The sequence below is a fragment of the Pterocles gutturalis genome, unplaced genomic scaffold (genome assembly GCF_000699245.1).
Source record: "Pterocles gutturalis isolate BGI_N339 unplaced genomic scaffold, ASM69924v1 scaffold8698, whole genome shotgun sequence".
Lineage (NCBI taxonomy): Eukaryota > Metazoa > Chordata > Aves > Pterocliformes > Pteroclidae > Pterocles > Pterocles gutturalis.
The window spans coordinates 57,857-64,961 of record NW_010123009.1 but is presented as its reverse complement, the minus strand read 5'-3'; positions in this window follow the sequence as shown (position 1 = coordinate 64,961).

Below are 7,105 nucleotides of genomic sequence, written 5' to 3'. Positions count from 1 at the left end.
AAGAGTGGAGACATTTAGAAAGCTCTAAACTTTTAAATGTCTGCTCTTGTTCTTGTAAACAGGTAGTCCATCTTCTTCCTTACTTGACTTCGTTACTGACTGTAAATCTCTAGACAGAATGAAGGCCTGTGAGAAAATAACTGCTTTTACTTGTTTATTTACCCATGAGCAATAGTCCCAGATCCTTACAACTTGGAAATTTTGACATTAACTAGAACAAAAAAAAGATCCTTGCCCAAGCAAAGGAGAAGAAATAAACACAACAGTCTTGATCCTAATAGATGGACACATCAGAAGTGTCTAATGAATGTATTTGTTGATCTTTTCATACCAAGTAAAAATGTGGGAACCAGGAAGGAAGTGATGGAGGCTCCTTGTAGGATTGTCCTCTAGTAATGGGGGCTACAACAGGGCTGCATGGATAACATGATTATGCAGAGGAACATGTATTTTACTCCTCTGACAAGATACTAATAAATATCTGTCTGTCTATATATATGTCTGTGTGTCTACATATGTCTATGTGATGTACAGAGAGAGAGGAGAGAGAATTTCCACAAAGCAAACATTTCCTAGTCACCTTTAGTGCCACAAACCGTTTGCCTGTTGTTTTGCTGTTTACTCTAGGAGAAAGCGGTTTGTATGTTTCCAGTGCCCAGTTGTGGAAGGACCAGGAACAGCAAAACTTTCTGGGTGATGCCAAGGAGAACAGCCATCTGTGAGCTGGTCTGGAGCAGGTAAAGCAGGATCTCGCGTGTGGAGCATGTGGGAGGGCTCTCCAGAGTACAAACACAGTGTCTGGAGGGTTTGGTTTAGATGACTCAGTCTAAAGAAATAAAGAAATAAGAAATCCATCCTTGAGCTCAGATATCACAGAGTTTTAAGGAGATGAGACTGTTATAATAAATAGCCTGATGACACTAGACTGGTTGTAAGAATCACTGGCTGAAGTTCAGCATTGAGCTCAGGCTGTACAGTTACAAGGGCTAAAATTTGACTTGGAATGTGTTTTGTGTCCAACAGCAAAGTTTACCCATTGTGATAGCTATGGGAACACCCACCACATAGATATCTTTCTTGTTTCTGTATTTCACAGCTAGGAAAACAAGCCTTTCACAGACCTTTCCCTCTGGAAGAAGAAGCCAGAAACAGTATGTGGCTGCCCTACCGTGTTTGGGAAGCAGGTCACAGGGGAGCTGCAAGACCTCCTCTGCTATTGACTGTCATTACTCTGCTGGTATGGATGGTACTGTGAGCATTTGATCCAGTTGAGGATCTATACTGTGTAGTTAATTGTATCACTTTTTACATCCCTTCATCTGGTTGTTTGCTTGGTGTGCTGTTTGCCCTGGTCTAGCAGGTAAGACCTGGAGCACAGCTCTGGAGATATTGCCATACTCTATGTTATACTGATGGCTGGAGGCTTTGGTGATAACCAGTGTGCAAAAACCCTGCGAGCATAGAAACAGGCTTTGCTTCAAGTAGCTTGTAATCTAAGCAGGAGCCAAAGAGAGTGTAGAATGCATCTTGTTATTGGGAAAGACTGTTGGAGAAGGAGGAGAGGTGCATGCGGACCTGAGCTAAAACCTAATGACATATACCACAATATTTCTCTCTTCCTGCTACTTGTTTAATGATCAGGTCCCACCATTGAATTATGAAGGCTTCACAGTTGCTTTTTTGTACAAATGCTCAGGGAACCTGACAAAACACTTCCAGTTTACTGGCCTGCCCATGATCTGCAAGCAGTTTACCTTTCACATCAGGCAAGAGGCTTGGGTAGTCACTTTGCTCCATGTGTGTGGTCAGAGGACTCACACCACCCTTCTGGAGGGGAACCTCTTGCCCTTCTTTTGTACCCCCTAACACTTCAGAGCAGCAGCCTTTCAGTCAGTCAGACAGCTGATACGAAATCATATGGCCATGGAAGAGGGACAGAGCACCTCCAGAGACACAGGGCTGCAGGTCCCACAGAGCTCGCCTGCAGCCTGCTCCCTTCTGCCAAAGCAGAAACACTGCAGGAGGAAAACCAGCTGTGGCCAGTTCTGCCTCTGGGCACGCATATATAAATCCTGTTAATATCAAAAAGACCTGGACCTCTAACCATAGCTGACTCTCTTTTTTGTGGAGTTTACTCGTAATCTCAGGCATTGTGAGTGGAAGAAACCAATGTCTGCATTTTCACAGATCCATTCTCTGCAAATTAGCCATAGTCCAAAGTATGCCGTGCAACACTATCACCACGCTGGCATACCTTAGTGAGCAAAGCTCAGCACTAGTGGATCTCCAAGCCTGAATGATCAGATTTGTTTGCAGGGATCATAAAAACCAGGTGAACCTTGCTGAACTGAGCTGGGGAGTTAATGTGTAGGGGAGGTAAACACAGCACAGCAGCAAAAGTCAAATCCATCACTCCTGAAAAGTCAAATCCATCAAGAGTCCTGAAGCATTTTGTTGACGTTTGATATAGAAGCTTTGCCACAATGTGTGAATGCTTTGGACTTACTTATCATCAGACTGAAGACTGCATGCTTTCAGCAGGCAGCTTTGCTCCTTGTGTTTTTTTCTGGTCTGTATCCCATTTTGTGCCTGTACTCCAATATTTAACCCTTTAGTGGGGTGTTGGTCCACGACCAGGGTCCCTCAGGCCCAGTGCACTAGCACTAGTTTTACACAAATGATGTACCACCACTGGAGTGATCACTAACAGGTGCAACTTTGTCTGTGTGAAGACAGCAGCCTGCAGAGTCCAAATCTAAGGCGTTGCTGTGGTGCTCTCATCCTGGGTGCTTTCCTATTGTGGTGGTGTCCACCTACCTGAGGGCTATCACAGGACAGGGATGCCCTCTCCTCCCTCCATCCCTGGTCCTGTCTTCTTGCTGAGAGGCGCAATCAGCTGAGGAGAGAAGCTGGTTCAGCCATCTGCTTGCCAGCCGCTGGCTTTGTGAGTCGGCACCCAAAGACTGTAGCACAGGGTGGGATTCTTTAGTAGCTGCCCATTTACCCAGAGTTACTCCAGTTACAGAGGACTGGCTAAGGAAAGCTGTTGTCTCCACTTTAGAGCACTGTGGTTGGTCACAGCTGTGTATCAGCCAGGCAGAGGCACAACTTTTCAACTTGATATGTGGAAAATTTGAAGTATGCTAAATGCAAGAAGGAAGGCAGATAAACCTTTAGATAAGGTAAGGGAAACTCAAATGTATGGAGTCCTGAGAGAGAGTTTTAAAAAAACATGAGTTGCAATAGAACAAGGCTAACTTATGTGCAACTTTTAAAGAAAAGCTGAGTTTTAGCTAAATGGCATTTATTTCCAGGGATTTTAAACTTTATATTGATTAGAATTGCTAATTAATTGCTGTTGACTTGGTTACTGGGAGAGAGTTCGTTTTGAAAGCAAAGTTCTCTGACGAGTTTTCCTGGACTTGCAATATAATTTTCTTTCCTACTGTGACTTTGAAAACAGTGGGATCTGAGTTTCTAAGAGCTTTTTACCCCCTTCTTTCCACGAAAGACAGACTATCAAACACTAACTATTCTTAAGTAGTGAATTTTAGGGTCTTCATAATTAATGTGCTGAAATTGCCCCAAATTCCTCATGTTTTCTGTCTGAGAAAAGACTTCAAATACTACATAGCTATGATAATTTTTTAAGGCTGTGTTCCACTGCAATGATGAGATCCTTATTTCAGGAAGCTCTAACTCAGTAGGAAAGGCAGGGTTTTTGTTGAATTGTTGGTACAAAATGTTCAGGTAACTCTGAGTAACTCAGTTAATCTTGTTCTAGCATGTACCAGGCCTGGTGGAAAACCTGAGAAGGACTTTCTGGAGGTGTCTCTGCTTTGGCTATTCCAAAGTCTTTATTAACTTAGATATATTTATCCCTTCTCTTTGTGTTTTTACTATTGACACTAAATACAGACAAATACATTTGGAAATCTATGAATGATCCTGAAGTGCAAAGATGCTTCTCTTCATTTTTTCCTAATGATTGCATATTCTCAGAGAACAGCAGACAAGATGAAAATCATAGGACTGATATTACTCAGTATCCTGATACTTCTATCTTAGAGACTCTGCTGTAAAAAAAAAAATTTTTTCCTAGGTGTCTGTCTTCTGGCTTTTCTAAGAAAATATGTACAGCTGTTCAAGATAAAAATATACGCTTATTTTAGGAGATCGCATCTATAATAAATTTAATACATGCAGTGTATTAAAACAAGGATTCTAATGACAAATTATATGAACTCTTTTGGTTTTATGGCTATTTTGTTATTATTAAGCTAAGACGGCTGTTTAGAATACTGAGTAACAGAAAATGAATAGCTAAAAATATAGCACATATTTCAACCTTTGGTCTTCTTGTTATATAATCCTAATTACAATCCCAGTTCTAAGTTTTTCTTTGTTTTCATCAACATCTTATAAATCATGTTCCTACTGATTTTTTTTATTTGCATACAGATGTTAGAAATAAACTGGTAATGTTGCTTAAAGGTCATCCAAAACTTTTCTTCTTTGTAACATAAGAAATAGCTTTAAAAGTTTAGTCTTTTTCATTCAATCAGTGCAGAAGAGACAAGTTAGCAGGGTAAGGTACACCCACATGCACACTTCCTGCCCCACAAAGTTTACAATCAAAATAATAAACAGAGAGAAAATAATCAGGATGTACAGAAAATAATTGCCTCTCTTTTCTCAGCTGAAAACAAAGTTATCTGTTAGCACTTTCTGGTTTTTTTTGTGATACGAAAGAACGGGTGCCCATAGTATGATTAGACAAAAGAAAAGTCTTCCTGACAGAAGAAATCCTTCCCCTCCGGTAGCCCATATACTGGACAGTATCTGTGCCAGGTGAAAAGCCCTGTGCCTTTGATACGTTGGGTACTTTGAAATAAAGCATTTTTCTTTAAATGCTACAGCTCTGCGAAACCTGTCAAGTCACAAAATCAAATTAGCAATAATTATTTTTCTCCTCTGCATTCCTGGAACACTAATAATACCAGCTCTTTTGTCACTGAACAAGAAACATACTAAGAATTCAAGAAGTGAGAAGCAACAAACTGTACTGAATTTAAATAATGAGAACTTTTCGTATTAAAGAGAAGTGGAAACACATACCTTGACTGCAAATCCACCACTGAGGAGGCACAAATGAGAGAAGTGCAACACGTCTCCGGGAACAGCCAAGCTCCTTCTGTTGTAATAATGAATTGAACTTCTGGTTTTCTGCCCCTCCCTGAACATAACAGACTCATCCCTCTGTTGATGACATCATATTCCTGGATTTTCTCCCATACTATATTTTAAAAGCAGCATGTCTACTGTATCCAGTACAAGACTGCTGACATTTGAATATGGGTAGTAAAAAAACCAGCTAAAATATAGATGTGCCACAGTGTGTGTATAAAACAGTCATGTGTTTGCACAACAGCTTCCAGAATTGTGCATGAGCACATGTGCACACACACACACACACATGGAAATCTGATCCAGATTTTGGGGGATGGTGAATGCATGTTTTTTTACTAATGTTAGACACAAACAAGACAGCTTTTTGGAGGACTTGGGTCTTTAAAACAGAAAAGATCAAATATCTCTTTTACAGCCTTACATACTTCTCTTTCACGGGAAGAAATTCACTGTTTATGTTTCTGAAAGACACTGCTTTTCCTCAGCAGAAGTCTCTGACTACTTGGTGTGCTGAGAACTAATACAGAATTCAAGTACCACTTAAAGATTTAAATTGGACCAAAGTTTCTTCAAGCTTATGGATGAGATCTCTATATGAAACAGAGTGATACCCTAGGTGCAGAGCAGAGCCTTTTTCTTACTACATTGACTTTTATTCTGGATTTGAGATAATTCACAGAGAACTAATTTTACGCTGTTAGTAAGAGGCATATCTGTTTTTCCTCTAGTATTTATGCCATTAAACTGAAATCTGAAATGGCAACCATGGCTGAAGAATTCTTCACAAAGGATACATCTTCATTTAAATAAGCAAAGAAAAGAACAGTTCACTCTCTTAGTTTCACACAAAATACTAATTCTGAGAGTAAAAGATTCAAGAAAACACTTGGAGCTATTAATATTGTATGTGGTCTGTATTGAGACAAATGATGTCTACCAGGGAAAGTACTCAGCCCTTGCCCTCTCTTGGTTCTTCATTTACCGTTCTAGGGCAATACTCTCACTTGAACTTTTTTTCCCCAAGAGGAATAACTGCCTTGCTTTCCAGTCATTTTCCTTTTCTTTCTCTGAATCTGTAATAATAGCTGCTCTGTACATTTTCTTTCTTTATTGCCACTGGTTGAGTCATGCCCTCCTATCAGCAATATCTTCCCCTGGTCTGTCCCTGCTTTCCCGACACCACTTCTAGTTTGATTGTGTAATCTTGGGACTCACATCTCAAAGATCTTCATTCTGCATTTTTCTTTCAGTTTTGTTTTTTTTTTTTTAAGTCCTTCTGCACCTGAATAAACATTTTAAGACTATCCTTAGATATAGATTTTTGGTTGGACAGAGATAAACATTAACATAATTTTGCAAATACAGTGCAGCAAAAATCTGCTTTGATTTTAAGACATCTTTTATGTGCTCATAGGAGGGAGGGACTCTGCTGGTTCATTTGTAGTAATGTAATAAAACCCAGCTATAGCCAGATCTACTCAGTTAAGCCTGAGGAATGTGAACAACTTCTGGAAGAGCAGGTGAGGAGTGCTCTACAGTCTTTTCAGGAGGCTGAGGCAGGTGTTGCCAGCAGCTAGTCTGCTATGGAGACTTGCTGAAAGCAGAAACAAACACATGCAGTTATCTCAAAAGCTTTAGAGAGGCAAAGCTTTTCAAAGAAGGAACAATTAACAGTTCAGGGATGTGGGGGAGGTAAAAAACACCTGAGCCAGGCTTCATATGCACCTCATTTACCTGGCCATTTGTCAACTTTCAGTCAAAATTCTCTTCAAATTTAAGTATCAAGGAGATAAAATGTGGAATCTTCAATATCTTCACAGAAAGCTGGAATAGCTCAAATTCAAGTGGGTGAAAGAAATTTACCCTTTCGCTCCCTGTCATTTTCTGGTTTTGGAGGAGACAATTGTCTGCATGG